Source organism: Jaculus jaculus, chromosome 1 (assembly GCF_020740685.1).
Source record: "Jaculus jaculus isolate mJacJac1 chromosome 1, mJacJac1.mat.Y.cur, whole genome shotgun sequence".
Lineage (NCBI taxonomy): Eukaryota > Metazoa > Chordata > Mammalia > Rodentia > Dipodidae > Jaculus > Jaculus jaculus.
Window position 1 is genome coordinate 91,831,680 of NC_059102.1, and position 13,732 is coordinate 91,845,411.

Here is a 13,732-nt window from a genome sequence, read left to right on the forward strand (position 1 = left end):
CAGGCAAACATGGGATGCCAAGAAGTAGAGAAATGATAAAAGTTTACTCATAAATTCCACGTCCATATTAGACACATGTTAAGTGCCAGGCACAGTGGAGAATGCCTGGGACCTCAGCACTTTGGAGATAGAGGCAGCAGGATCAGGAGTTCAATCCAGGCATCAGCTACATAGTGGGAGGCCAGTTTATACTAGGTCCCCTGTCTCAAAAAATAATAGACATATGTTAAAATGACCCTTGTCATAAGCATTGTAGGACAAACTACTGCTTTTAAGGCAAAAAGTACTCTCGGAAGCTGTAGTTCTGAACTCTATACTAATATCTGGGTGCCTTGGACACTGGATATTAAACACAACAATGAAGTCATCTGTGAGGCATGAGAAAACACTTCAGAGGTATTCTGCTACCCGGTAGGCAGTGGATTAGTCAAGGTAACGGGTGGTACCTGAGACAGTAATGAGCTTAGGCAAATGTCCTCCCTAGAATGGTCTTCAAGCAGGGAGGATATGCTGCTGGAGGAAGGGGAGCCCTCACATCCACAGTCACTGTAGCATGCAGCAAGCAGGAAGGTGGCTTCAGGCCATGGCTGGATGACAGCACGTTCAAGGTGCCCAGCTCTGGAGTGAGGCCCTCTTTCAAAGTTTCTTTCTTCACTGAGATGATGAGTTCAGGATGATCATTCTTAGAGGGGTGGTGGGGGCTTTCTTGACTTTCACTACCACACCACTTTGGCTTTCAGTCTCAGAAGGGATCTCTAAGACTAGAGGCTTGGTGTATACATGGTAAAAATGAATGAGTTCATTAATGGCTTCCAGCTTGGCTGATGAGGGCTCCACTGACAGATAGAGGAAGGCTGGTAAGGAACTAGGTCCTTCTTGACAGACCTCTGGGAGTTCCTTAGACTGGTAGACTCTGGGAAAAGGCATTTGAAGAATATAATGGGGTTCAACTTGTACATAATACCAAGCAGAATATCATACTCAGTGTCTGAAGAGTCAACACCATCAGAATCCGTGGGGAGATGTTCTGGGGGCGGAGGTGACAACTGGGCCTGCACCTGCTGCGGATTTGCAAGTAGTCTAAGTGCCGCGGACTCAGCAGACTCGGCCACCAGCCTCATTCCATTCCTTTCTGCCACTTCCTCCTCTTCAGTAACCAGGGCATCCATCTGCAAGCACAGTCTCAGCTCCTGGTTCTCAAGCACAAGGCCATGAAATTTCCCTTGTAAAAGCTGATTTTTCTTGAAAAATCTTTTGGTTCTCTTCTTCCAAATCTATTAGTTGCTGTTCCAGTTCACTCATGTGCGCTTTCTTCCTGTCTTGGGCAGTCTGCATGCAGCCACTCCATTTTCCAGTTTACTCCTCAGCACCTGTGGGGGCAGTCTGGCCAGATAGAAGTGGCATTTTGGGAAGCCAGGAGGCCACAGTTGGTGATGCCCACACCACCATGATCACAGACCATCTACCTCAATTTATTTATTGAGCATTTTTATGTTTTGATTGTATAAGTCTTTCACATCCTTGGTTAGTGTTATACAAGGTATTTGGGTTTTTTGTGGCTATTTGAAATGGGACAGCCTTGCTGATTTATTTTTCTGTATATTTGTCCTTTGTATGTAGAAAGACTACTGATTTTTGTGTGTTGATTTTGTATCCTGCCACATTGCTCAAGGAATTAATTGCTTTTCAATGTTTTGAGGTAGAGACCTTTGAATCACTTAGGTGTAGAATCATGTCATCTGCAAATAGGGCTAACATGACTTCTTCCTTCCAATTAGTATCCCTTTTATTTCTTTCTCCTGTCTTATTCCTTGGGATAGGAATTCTAGTACTACATTGAAGAACAGAGGTGAGAGTGGACATCCCTGTCTTGTTCCCTATCTCAATGGAAACTCCTTGGGTCATTCCCCATTAAGTATTATTTGGGAATTATGTGCTTTGGATGTAGCCTGTATTGTGTTGAGATATAAACTATCCATGACTATTCTCACCAGCATTTTTATCATGAAGTAATGTATTTGTTAAAGGCCTTTTCTGCATCTATTGAAATGATCTTGTGATTTAAGTTTATTATGTGGTGTACTACATTGATGGATTTCTATATGTCGAACCATCCCTGCTTCTCTGGGATGAATGCTGATTGATAAATGTAGATAATGATCTTGATGTGTTGTTGAATTCAGTTTGCAAGGATTAGGTTCAGGACCATTGCATCTAATTTCTTCAGATATATAGGTGTACAGTTTTCTTTCCTTGCTATATTTCTGTCTTGTTTTGGTGCTAGGGTGACGGTAGTTGGGAAGCATTCCCTGTTCACTGATTATGTGAAACAGTTTGATAAAGATTGGTTTCCTCTCTTCAATGATGGTTTGATAGAATTTGGCCAAGAAGGTCCTGGACTTTTCTTTTTGGAGAGGTTTGGATTACATTTTCAGTCTTCATGGATATAATAGGTTTGTTTAGGAGATGGGTTAGTTAGCTTTTTGTTGCTATGAGGAAAACCACTTATATGGGGCAATGTTTGTTTGGGCTCATGGGTTCAATTTAACAGGTTGAGCCTGAGACAAGGAAGAATGACATAACAATAGAAACATGTTGTGGAAAGGGCTAGTCAACTCACGGTGGCAAGGACAGAAAAGGGAGATACCAGGAATGAGATATACACAGAAAGAAGAGCCCCTCAATAACTTACATCCTACCAGGCAGCCCCACCTCCCAGAAGCCCACTAAGCTGTGAGCCAACAAACCAATAAAGTTGGAGCTTCTGAGCACTACTATGCTGGGGGAAAAGCCTTCAGGAAACATTTCATATGTAAACCACAATAATTTTTTAAATGCAAAACTAAAAGTAATCCCAATACCCTGATCATTAAGGATCATGCACAAAGCCATGCAGTTGGGCTTAAAATTGTCCATTATATATGTGGATTGTTGCTGTTCATCATTTTAGCCCTACTTCCTTTGTGTGGGTAATCTTAACCCTGGGACCTACAACTTCAGGGATTTGTGTCCTTAAACTTTCTCTTACCATCACCCAAATTACACAGATGTATGGTAATTTGGCTTTTTAACAAGTTACAATATTCACAGATACTGCACAATTTCACCACATTAATTAACTCTCATCCACACACTCCCAAAGGTAAAGAAGGAACAAAAATTCCAATTACAGAATCCATTTGCTGAGAAAACTGAGTTCCCTGTCAGTGGAACCTCTCATATTTTCCTAAACTTTCCCTTGAGTTTGGCAGTTTACAGTTATAGCAATTCTTATGATCAAGTTTCTCTTCTGTTACTTCATCTCACATTCCATCCAGATGTTCTCTTTGATTTCTATGTCATCGTTCCCTTGGTTTTGCTATCAAAAGTGACAGTTGTTATAAGCTTCCATGTAATGTTGTGTGTTATCAACTGTTTCAGGGATGTGTGCATTCAATAGTTTGTTCTTCACTCATTATACCTCTTTCCTTAGAAGTTTAAAAGTCAAGTGTATAAAACACTCTAGTTCAGTACTGTAGAAAACTATAAACGTACTGAAAAGCATAACTCCTTGCTGAATAGTGCTTTTTCTCTGATGATGGTAAGAATGTCATGAATAAAATTGTATGAATTTTTAGATAAAAATCCTATATAATTCTAAAACAATATAGTTTGATAATTTTGCTATGTACAGCTATAGATCATGACGGAATATCAATAATGACATACAACACAAAAAGGACTGTATTTGAGTTCTTCAATTTATTCCTCTAATTTTACTGTGCAACTGCCTCGTGCTAACTGATTTATTAGCCAGTTTACATATTTATTTTTCTATGCATGAGTTGCTATTTACTCATAATGTTGGGAAATGACCGAATACATCAAAATAATACAGATTTGAGAGTTTGTTCACGGTAAAGGAGGAGTTTGGTTCAAAGGTAACTAACTGTAGAGCATCAGTGCCAGAGTTATAAGTGACAAGTATGTTAAACTCAAGTCTTTAATATACTGACCACCTACTGTGCAATAGAAACTGTTAAACTTAGAGTTACTGATGGTTAGGAGACTATAGTTTCTATGGACAAAACTATTTTGGGGCTGGAGAGATGGCTTAACAGTTAAGTCGCATGCCTGTGAAGACTAAGGATCCCAGTTCAATTCTCCAGGTCCCACATAAGCCAGATGTACATGGTGACACATGAGTCTGGAGTTCATTTGCAGTGGCTAGAGGCCCTGACACGCCTATTATCCCTCTCTCTCTCTGTCTCTCTCCCTCCCTCTCTGTCTCTAATAAGTAAATTAAAAAATAAAATCTTTATTAAAAAACTACTTTGTGTCACAATAGAACTATAAATATGCTTAAAAATAGTAACAAAGCTGGAACGTCCAGCTATGCCAGTTGGTAAATAAGGAAGAAATTACACACACACACACACACACACACACACACACACACACACATATCCCAATGAACCAAGCAACTGGAGAACATTCACTTTAGGATACAACTTCCTTCCCAATGTAATCTGGCCAATCTAAAGTCAACAGGTACTTGATAAAAAATAATGTAGGTAAGTATCGCAAACACTACTTAAGGGAATGAACAGACGGCACAGTGGATAAGAGCATCTTGTGCAAGCTTGAGGGCTGGAAACCACCTGAGTTTAATTCCTTGGTACCTATGTGAACAGCTGGTTGTTGCCATATACATCTGTAACACGTGGCCTGTGGGAAGCAGAGACTAGAGTCAGTCACTGAGACTACTGAAAGTGAAAGCTCCCAAATCCATGAGAAACTTCATCTCAAGGAAACACAGATTAATAGTGGAGAACACCAGATGATCTGGCCTCTGCATGTATACACAGGATGCATGCACATCAAACAGACACACTGTATCACACAGATTACATGGCATATAAAAACACTAAAATGAAGATGTAAATGAATTTATGGTATATCATTCAATTATAAGATCAAGATTTGGAAAAACTAGCTTATATTTAAATAAATCATAACAGTGGTTGTTTCTGCAGTGTACTGATTAGAAAGAAGTACAAAAGAATTTTCTTGGGTGATGAAACACTTTATGTGTGTATTGTGAATGTTTGTTACAGAACAATATACATTTGTCAAAACATTCAATTGTGCATTTAAGATCACCTCAGTCTTTCCATCTTTGTTTTATGTTTGGATTCTTAGCCCTGCAGGCCTGGGGCATATTGTATCAGTAAATTCTTGGAGGACAGGATAGTAGAGAGTATCTGTCCATCACAGTTTGTCTACTTTCTATCAGTAACAGTACCCTTCAAGTCCTAGAGGCCATGATGGCTCCCCAATAAACACATACAATTCATTCTTATTGTTACCATTTTATATGAATATTTCTATTTTGTCTTATCAATGTACAGGCTAGGCCACCTCATCCAGGAATAAAGGAAGGCCTAAAATAGATTCTTTTAATATTTTGCCAAATGAAAAGCCATATGGAAAAGATAAAATTGAATTTGCTCTTCACACTACACACCTGTGTGAATATCAAGTGAATTGGAATGAGAAACCTCCTAAGTTTAAGAAAAAAGAGAGAGAAATAGATGAATTTATAACCCAGGAATAGATAAAATTTTTCTTTGATTCAAAATCATGCAAGGTCACAGCCAAGGGGAGTAACACACAATACAGAAAGCACTGGGACCTGAGTTCAGTTCCTGAAGACATTGGCAGAAGCAGGTGGACAAAATAAAAAACAAAGGGGACTTCACTGCTGGACATGGGGGCAAACGCATGTAATCCCAACACTTCGAAGGCAGAGTCAGAAGTATTGACATGAATTTGAGGCCAGTCTGAGCTACTAGGCCATCTTGGGCTAAAGAATGAGGCCCTATCTCAAAAAAGATTTCGACATAACACAGAAACTTGATGACTTTAGCTATATAAATGTTCATGTATGAAAATTGTCAATAATAAATTATAAGATAAAAGTTTACATCACAAAGAAATTGCATACAATGTAAATAATTGATAACCCAGGGAAAATGTAAACCAGATCACACAGTTTTGTATACCTCATAATTCTAGCACTTCTAAAATTGAGAAGAAAATGATCAAGGGTATAAAACAAAAATTGGCAACCAATACAAATGGCACAGAAAAAAAAAACAGTATAACATTAAGCACTCACTTGCATGTAGGTATAATACTCACTATCATTCACAATTAGTGAAATGGAGATCTTAAAATATATTATGTAATCTTAATTATAGCACTAATGTTTGCATTTCTCTCCTTAAAGTATGCCATGCTTCTATTTTAGAGCAGCTATAGGATAAAGTAAATGTGTAGTTGTGTTAATGTCAATAAGCATAAAGGTCTTCAGTTTGAAAGGGAAAGGCCATTAAATTAAGAAAAATCTCACATCTTCAAATTAACCTGTTGGGGCTGGAGTGATAGCTCAGCAGTTAAGGGTCTATTGCAGTCCGGTTCGCATTGCTGGTAGAAATCACCCAACCAAGAGCAGCTTCTGGGAAAAAGAGATTTATTTTGGCTTACAGGCTCGAGGGGAAGCTTCATGATGGCAGGGGAAAACGATGGCATGAGCAGAGGGTGGACATCACACCCTGGCCAACAGAAGGTGGACCACAGCAACAGGAGGGTGTGCCAAACACTGGCACGGGGAAACTGGCTATAAAGCCCTTAAGCCCGCCCCCAACAATACACTCCCTCCAGGAGGCATTAATTCCCAAATATCCATCAGCTGGGAACCTAGCATTCAGAACACCTAAGTTTATGGGGGACACCTGAATCAAACCACCACAGGGTCCTACCTGCAGAACCTAATGGCCTGGGCTCGATTCTCCAGGACCCATGTACAGCCAGATGCACAAAGTGGTATGTACATCTGGAGTTCATTTACAGCAGCCGGGGGTCCTGGATCACCCATTCTGTCTGTTTGTCTCTTCTCTATCTCTATCTTCTTGGAAAATAAATAAATAAACATTAAAAACCCATAAATATTAAAATTACTTTACCTCATCTAAAAAATAAACATCTTCTATTTGCCTACTAAAAAGACCTGAAAACAGTGGAATCTCAAGAGCACTGAGCAGCCCTAAGATATAGGTGGTGAACTTCACTTTCAATGCCTGACCAAATGGAGGGAGAATGCTTTGGACATGTTGAAACAAAGTCTACCATATATCATACTTCACCTAGTAAGTGTTCATCTTTCTATACAATAATTATTATGGTTAACAATTGTAGAAGGATTGTTTAAAACTCACCATTTTACAATGTCTATGAAATAATTTTCAAATATTAAAAGTATTAGGAGAAAAGTTGACATGATAAAACATCATTCTGCATTACTAGACACCAGAAAAAACAGATATTATATGTTTCTGTGTGTTAACCTGAAGTACAAAATGTTATATATAAAATTTAGATAAAAACTGAGTATCAATCTAAGCCTTTGTATTTAGCTGCAGCTTTCAATAATGTAGTTCATGACAGAGAATATAAAATTTTGCCCAAAGAGGGCTGGAGAGATGGCTTAGTAGTCAAGTCACTTGCCTGCAAAGCCAAAGGACCTGGGTTTAGTTCTCCCACTTACAGCCAGATGCCCAAGGCGGCACAAACATCTGGAGTTTGTTTGCAATGGCTAGAGGCTATGGTGTGCCCGTATTCATAGTCTCTTTCTTTCTCTCTTTCTTAAATGAGTAAATAAAATATTTTTGAATTTTTTTTTCCTTAAGAAACAAATTAAGAACATGGAAAATTCTGTAGCACAAGGCCAACCAGTGTCAACAAGTCAATGGCAGGTGAAGCAAAAAAGAAGGAACGACTATTTTAAACTCATATTTCCAAAGACAGAACAAGATGGGGAAGCAGGAGGTGCTTTCTTCATACTTTCCTAACAAGAAGGCAGTTATCCAGGAATGAAAGCTGCCTTGGGGTGGCTGGGGGTGGTGCCCAGAACCCAATTAACCTGCAGAAATACAAAGGAGGGAAACATGGAGAATTGCTGCAAAGAAACATCACTGGGGAGAGCAGCACACCTTTGAAGCAGGAGCTGATAGAAACTAAGAAGAGCAAGGCTGTCAGTACCAGCCACATGCTAAATGGCACTGTAGTCCCCAGAGGTTGCTCTGCAGGGAGTCCTGATGGCCTGTGCTACTGATGACCTAAAGAGCTGCCATGGCAGTTTAAGACTCCCCACAGCTTACATAATGAAAAGCCCCTAGGTGCTCATCAGCATGGACCTCAGGGCTCTCCTCCACAGAGTACTTGTAATTCTGGTATTGAAATAATCAATAGTTATCAATAGTTAGTTCTATTTCTGCCATGGGGGAGCGAAAGAGAGAGAGGGACAGGAATAGAGGGAGAGAGAAAGAGGAGTATTGTGTACTAATTATCTTAAGAAGAAGCTACTCTTATGCCCCTTTAGGATGGAGACGGCCACTACCTTAACACTCCACAACTCAGATCCTAGAATGGATGCAAGTGTACCCATGCTCAAGATTCCAGCCTTACTGTGAGTCCATCAGCCCACTAAAACCACAACCACAGTGAATCAGCCCATGCCCCAGACCACAGAGTCAGGAGGATACCTATATGCTTACTCCAAACCCTGGCCCACATGCACCTGTGCTGTGAACACTGGAGCCATTGCTATAGCAGCCACACAATGTCCTGGATCTCAGAGCCATAATGGCATTGTGCATAACTGAGCCCCAAGCCCCAGCTGTCAGCAAGCACTGTCCTTACACATTGTCATCTGTGCTGCAGGGGGAGTAAAGGATCCCAAACACTAGTACTACCACATCTTCAGACCATGGGGCAATTGATCTCCTCCAGTGTACCCGACTCCAGATTCCACCTCTGTGGCCATTTTACAGATGCAACGTGTCAAAAATTAGTGACACCATCACCTTATGTATCCTTTTTGCACTGGAACTGGCATTAAGAATGAGCTCCTCACCCATGCCTGCCTCCCTGGAAGAAAAAGGAATTAGAAGGATCCAGAAGCTTTTGTCATCAGAGACCACAAAGGCCACAGCCCTGGCCACCAAGAACAACAGCTGTCTTTGCCAGTGTTAGCCTCAGGCAGCATGCCAGAGCACCTTCACTGTGTCTGATCCCCAACCATACCATCAGTCATCACACCTCCATATGGATAATGATCTGGCCCCACATCAAACCAATCAAGTCTACATATTACTCAGACTTTCATCACCATAACAAAATACCTGAGATACACACCTCAAAGGAGAAAATACTTATCTTGGCCCACTGTCTCAGAAGTTTCTGTGCATGACCACTCAGGACTGTGACAAAGCAGTTCATCATTGTAAAAGGGGTTAATGAAAGAAGTTACTTACTGCATGGTGGCCAAAGGCAAAAGTAAGAGAGAGAGAAGTGGGCTGGAGTTCCAACAACCCCTTCAATGGCATGAACTCAGGGACCTAGCTTCCTTCCTCTCTTTTGGAACTTGTGTGCTAGAGAAATGGGAAACTTGATGCTTGCAACTGAGGGTGCCTTCTGGAGTGGTAAGCCACGTATTGTGGACTATTCTGATGAGACTTTGAAAATGTTAAGTGCAGAAAGAAGTGTGTTTGCAGACTTTGGCTTATGAACTTTCTAAAGGGAATGAAAGACTACAGAGGGCTTTGTTGTAACTGGGCTACTGACATAAGAGCTGGCTGTGTCTTGCTGCTCATGCCCCGGCAGTTTGATCAGGGTTAAATTTGTAATGGACTGATGTGCTTGGCTAAAGATATGGGACTGAGAGATGTAAGATGTAAAATTGGAGAAATTAAGAGCAGCTTAAAAATTTACTGGGTTTAGGTTACTGAAGTTGCTATTGTTAAATATATTAACAATGTTAAGAAAGATGGCCTGTTTCACACTAAAACAGTGTAGCGAATGCCTGAGGTGATTTCATCCCAGAACAACTGGATGGTAGGAACGCACTCTTTTGAAAGGAGATGTGAAAAATAAAAATTTGCTCTTCAAGGTCATGATTTATTTCATTCCTGAATTAAAAAGATAGCCTGGTACTAGTACATGAAAATTGCTTGAAAGGTCAAAAAGTACATGCAACACGGTGCCACGAGCTGCTGCTGAGAGGTGGCGTGAAGCAGGGACTAGTCACTCGGATGGAGATGCTGGTGGCTGATAAAGCCATTGGAAGATGGACCATGTTTTGCATGGAGATGCAAAAATGTTTTTGATATACCAGGAATGTACAAGGGCTACCATGAAGCTCTGTTGGCATGGGATGGAATATATTTCCCTGGCTAGTCAGCCCAGCTATAGGGGTAAAATCAGTTAGGAGACTGTCAATCACTGGTTATGGTATTGGACTTGAACTGCAGAAATTTCATGTTTGCTTGATGGCTATTGAGTTTGTATTGTTCCAGTCTCTCTCTGTTATGCCTTATAACAGCTGGAAATGTTTACTCTGTGCTTTTACATGTAAAAAGTATATATTTTGTTTTTATTTAACAAGACTCACAACTAAGAGACTATTTTAAATCTCAGATGAGACTTGGGACTTTAAAACTATCAATGTGAGATGGTTATAAATCTATTGGAAACTAACGGAGAATGTGGTGCTTTGAATAGATGTCTCCCAATCGACTCAGGAGTTCAGTAAAACTTGTAATTTATATCTCCAGCCACTTGGCTAAAGGAGGTGTCACTGTGGGTGGATCCAAGGGACTAGCCCTAAGATGTGGGGGTGGATTTGGAATTCTAATCAAAAGTATACAAGGTACCTGAGCTCTGTCATTATGGAGTTCATGAAGTGTGCTTGCTTATGGTGTTGGTGGTGGCTTTTCTCTCTGAGTGTTCCTATGAAAGTAGTCCAGCTTCTTCTGCCATTATAGAACTTCCTCTCTATCTGTAAACTCCAATAAATTCCCTGCCTTCTATAACTTGTGCCTGGTTTGGAAGTTCATCCCAACAGTATAAGACTGTCTACTACACATCATAAAAGGTACATATTTTTTTCAAAAACATCACCAAAGACCTATTAATTTTGAATTCCAAGTAATTGTTGGAATAAACCTAATAAACTATAAGATAACTTTGGTAGATAATGCAATATCACAAAATAACACAAAAAAATTGAGAAATTCAATGAATAGATAGAAATCATTAAAAGAACCAAATAAAAATTTTGACATTAAAGAATACAATTAATGAAATAAAAATATAATAATGATTAGCAACATCAGCTTAATCAAGTAAAGGAGAGGATCAGTCAAATCAAAGATAGGTTGTTTCAAAATATGCAATGAAGAAAGCCTACAGGGAATGAAGAAAGTCTTTAGGGTTCATGGGACACCATCAATAGAACTATACTCCTCTTACTGAAATCTAACAAATAAAAGGCAGAAGTATATCCACTTACCCATTCTTTCTCTATTTTTCTCTCTCTCTCTCTCATTTTCTCTTGCTCTCAATCTCTCTCACAAATAAATAAAAATTATTTAAATTAATACATAAAGGTTAAAAGCGGTTTTACTTGTATGGGGGGAGTGGGGAGGTGTGTGTGTGTAAGAACCCATGCTCATGTATGTGTGTGCATGAGGAGGGCAGAGTAGATACATGTGTGTCACCCTTAGAAACTCCATCCACTTTTATCTGAGACTGGATGTCCCAGTGGCCTGGAGTTCACCATCTAGGTGAGACTATCTAGGCCAGCAAGCCTCAAAAATCCTCTTATCTTTACCTCTCTTTTTCTAGGAGTACAAGCACAGGCCACCATGCTTGGCATTTTCACATCAGCACAGGGGAACAAACTCAGGTCATCATGCTTATGACATAATCACTTTACCATTTAAGGTCTCCAGCCCTGAAAAAGAGTGTTCAGGTAGTACTCTTATAAAAGGGAATCTTGACATATAAGGAAACTTCCATAGGGACAGCAGTGGGTTTTTCAGTAGAAAATTGGTAGGTCAAAGGAGAGTGCTGAATAGTAAAACCATGAAACAGTAATACCTTATTTAAAAATAAAATTCTATCAATCATAAATGAAGGTAAATGAAAAACCTTCCTTAATAAACAGAAATTGAGGAAGTTGACCACAAGACCTACCTCATAACAAACCACTAGACTTTTTCAAAATACAGTGACAGGGTGCTAATTACCAGCATGAAGATATATAAAAGCATAGAGCTCAATGTTAAAGTTAAATATTGGCAGCTGTCTCTGAGAACAGCTTACAGATACCAAAATTTATGGATAATCAAAGACCTTATAAAATGGTGTATAGTATTTTAGTATTTACATTTTGTCTACACATAGCCTCTCATATATTTGTCATCACTAGGTTATTTCTAATACATAATACAACATGAATATTAAGTAAATAATTGCTATGCTATGATGTTTAAGAACTAATAACAATAAAAATCTGTACACCTTCTATACATGTGTAATTTTTTTTTTTTTTTTGAGAGTGACAGACACAGAGAGAGAAAGACAGATTGAGGGAGAGAGAGAGACTGGGCGCGCCAAGGCTTCCAGCCTCTGCAAACGAACTCCAGACGCGTGCGCCCCCTTGTGCATCTGGCTAACGTGGGACCTGGGGAACCGAGCCTCGAACCGGGGTCCTTAGGCTTCACAGGCAAGTGCTTAACTGCTAAGCCATCTCTCCAGCCCCATGTGTAATTTTCAACTCAGGATTGGTTGAATACCCAGATACAGAACCTAAGGATATAGAGCACCCACTGTACTCAAGTGTACATTACCCTGATATTACTTTAGTCTGCAAACCATATGTTGCTAATACAGTATTAAAATAAAAATATTCATAATACAGTAGTTATAATTTATTAATGGATAAATGAAATTTCAATGTAAATTGTGTTATCAGAAACCTGAAATGGGGCATCCTGCATGTGAGATGAAAGTTGCTATAAGCCAAAAATAGATTGTAATGATTATAAAGCATTTATGTAAGCCTAATTGAAACTACAAATTAAAACTCAGTGAAAGATATTCAAAAGAGAAAAAGATCAAAGTATAGAACCACAGAAAATTATCAAATCATAAAAGACAATAATAAAGGAAGAAAGGAATAATGTTCCTACAAAACAATCAAAAAATGAACAAAAATGACAATAATAGGACCTTGTCTGTCCATATTTACTTGCATGTAAATGGATTAAATTCTTCATTCAAAAGACCTATCATGGCTGAATGTATTTCTTAAAAAGAAAACTACACATTGCCTTCAAGAGTCTTACTCAGCCTTAAAGATACAAATAGATAGAAAATGGAAAGATGGGAAAAGATAGTTTATATGAATGAAAAACGAAAGAGAATGTAGGTCTTTTATATTTATATGAAACGAGGTTGATCTTAAGTTGAAAACTGTAAAACCAAAGAAAGTCTTTATATAACAACAAAGAAACTGATTCACCACAAGGTTATGGAAACTGGAGTTATATATACACACCCAGAATCAAAGCATCTAAATATATAAAGCAAACATTAAAAATTCTGAGGGAACAAATATAGAAAATACAATAGTGTGTAACTCCAAAACCACTTTTTCAAAAACTGAACACTCAATCACTAAAGAGAGATACCAGAGGACTCTGGTACCTATCAGATATAATTACCACATGGTATCCAACAGCAAAAGAATACACATTATTCTGAAGTATGCAAAAAAACCATTTTCCAAGCTATGTAATGCCATATAAACCAGCTATATCACCCCTTAGAATATACTCAAAAGGAA

General features: G+C 39.0%; 1 pseudogene; it reads right to left on the reverse strand.

Moving 5' to 3' along the window:
* Positions 1–404: 404 nt before the first annotated feature.
* LOC101601323 overlaps positions 405–13,732 on the reverse strand; it is a 45,796-nt pseudogene continuing 32,468 nt past the window's right edge.